Below are 2,718 nucleotides of genomic sequence, written 5' to 3'. Positions count from 1 at the left end.
TCCCTGCTAATGGAAGTAGATATTTCTACACCCTTCCTGCAGCTTTTCCCAAGGATATCTAATTGAACAAGGTGGGGCCAGAGCGGGTGCTAGTCTCATCCTTTACTCATCTCCTGTCAAATTCAGGCCTCCAAAAGAAAAATAAGGTCAACTTCAAAAACACTGAAACATGTTCTTTTTCGAAGCCTCTGGGAAAGATGGCAAAGCGGGTACCGCACTATGCAACACACACGCAAACTCCCAGTCCTCTTTGGGCCTTCACCTTCCAGTCTCCTGCATCACTGTGGGTGCTCACCCCAGACCTCCCTCTCCAAACACCAGCGGCTCCATCCTTCAGCCACCTCCTCCCAACTTCTTTTTGTTTTCTCTCTCAAGCAGCCACTTGTCTTTTTTTAAGAAGCTAGCTTTTACAAAGGTTAAATTTTAAAAAATTAATTTAACTCATTTCTCTTCTCGCAATTCTTTTCTCTGTCCATTGTCTTCACCAGCACAATAAATCAAGCAGCAAAAACCTTAGATTGCAAGGAAGGGAGGCTGTGAATACTCACAAAAAACCCCTATTACTCACAATTTCTTAAAGAGACACAAAGATAGTGGATATATGTTCTTTGCAGCATAATTTATAATAGTGAAAAGTTAGAAACAAACTAAATGTCTCTTAATCAAGGATTATTTGAAAAAATCACACTAAATCTTGATGATTGAATATTATACAGTTGTTAAAAATTGTGTTTTCAAGTGATTTTCCTGACGGGATATGTATATGGCATAATATTAAGTGGAAAAATAAAAGCCAGGTAAAGTCCCAGTAAACTTGATATTGCCAAGTATGAATACCTATATGAATCTTTACATAGGAAGAAAAAAGGAAAGAGCGGTCCCAACATTTTAGGAGCAGTTATCTTTAGATCATGAGATTATGAACACATTTTTTATGTTAAATTTTTTGTACTTTCCTAGTTTTCTAGTTTTTTCCATCATCTTTATTGAAGGCCTCCGGTGTGCCAGTACCACATTAGGTGCTGGAGACCAAGCCATGAGCAAGCTAGACACCATCCACATCCTTTTGCACAAAAGCCTTTTTTTAACGTGATAAGCCCCTTGAGAGTAGTGTCTCTATCTAACCTAATGTAGCATGTACCTAAGTGTGTCTTTTTTCCGGCGTTCATTTGCCTTTCTTCTAAGAAAACAATGTCCTAATTTCTTGTTTGGAAACTACTTCTTTCTCAGTGTCAGTTGGGTAGTTTATGGGTACTTGACTCAACTCTAAGCTCCAGGAGCAAGTCTTGACAGGCTTAAACCATCAATCTCTCCCACTCATGTAACACCAATCATGGACTTGAGGATAAACGTGTGATCTCTAAGAGAGTGACTTCCAGGATGTGGGACCTACACAAAGAGTCAGTTTCCATTCCTCTGGATTTGATGCTATAAGGACAGGAATTTCTGCAGCCACATGTGAACTCTCTGGAATGGCTAGGAGGGCAACCCTTTGGCTAATGATAATATAAAGCAAGTGAGATACTAGATTAAGCCTTGCCTGAAGCTATCCTTTGGATTTTTCCATTAACTGAGCCAGCACATTTCCTTTATTGTTTAATCCAATTTAGGCTAGTTTTCTGTTGATTGTAGCCTAAGGAAATCTAACTGCTAGACATTTGTAAAGCCATCTGCTGGGTGTAGTGACAAGCACGATAGCTTAGGACTTAGGGAACCTGAATGCAAGATCTTGGTGTTCCCTTAAATGGCAGCATCACGTTAGGCACATCCCAGGCCCACTCTGAATCTAGCATCTGCAGAACAAAGTAGCTGGAGTAGAGTAGGTGTTTCTAAACTCTTGCTTGGCAGTCAGTCTCGTCAATGAAAATGTGTATCAGTTTGAAAAAAAATAAGGAAACTGTCATAAGTTTTCATAGAGTTAAATGTACCTCATTGAAAGGACTACCCTTTGTTGTGAGACTATAAAAGTATAGGAAAAGTAGGTTATTTTATTTGGATTTTATGCCCTTAATTGGCAAAATTAAAAATCATAAACTTTCTGCAGTTCCCTGCAATTTAAACTGTTGAATTGTGTCTCACCCATGAAATTCCAAAATCTGGAGATCACGAGACCAAATAATCTTTTAAGGAAGCATTCCACAATACACATTCAATAACTATCCTGCTTTATGGAAATATGCATTCAACGAATGCAAATAATTTAACATGATTCGATACAATTTTAAAGTATTTATAAAATGCTTAAAGTTAACCATAGTTATCAGGATGCTGACGATGATAATGTTAGAGAAACATGCACTTCTGAATGATTTTTTTTTACTTAAGTTGGGAAGCGCTCATATTTTTTTTTTCACTTAAGTGTAGGCAACTAGTAAATATTGTAAAAATTACCTCTTTGTAACTCTCCAAAACCCACAGTTACTATCAAAACATTTAGAATTTAATTATTCCCATTTTTATCCCAAGACAGTAATTGACTATTATCCTTCACAGAGGAAATCCTCTACGTGTCCACAAAATGAGACTCTCTTTCTCCAGGGGCTTCATTCTATAGTCCTGGAGTGAGTTATGATTGGTTTAGAAAGTTGTAAATCTTATTTTGTTTTCGTGACACAACTGTCTGGATGTTAAGATTTAATAATATGTTTCTTAGCCTGTATCCATGGCACGTACTCATCGTCCTGACTTCATGTGGAATTTCTTTTTAAGTTCTAGCTT

This window comes from Equus quagga, chromosome 1, assembly GCF_021613505.1.
Source record: "Equus quagga isolate Etosha38 chromosome 1, UCLA_HA_Equagga_1.0, whole genome shotgun sequence".
In the NCBI taxonomy this organism is placed as follows: Eukaryota; Metazoa; Chordata; class Mammalia; order Perissodactyla; family Equidae; genus Equus; species Equus quagga.
The sequence above is the reverse complement of the archived record's forward strand: the minus strand, read 5'-3'. Positions refer to the sequence as shown.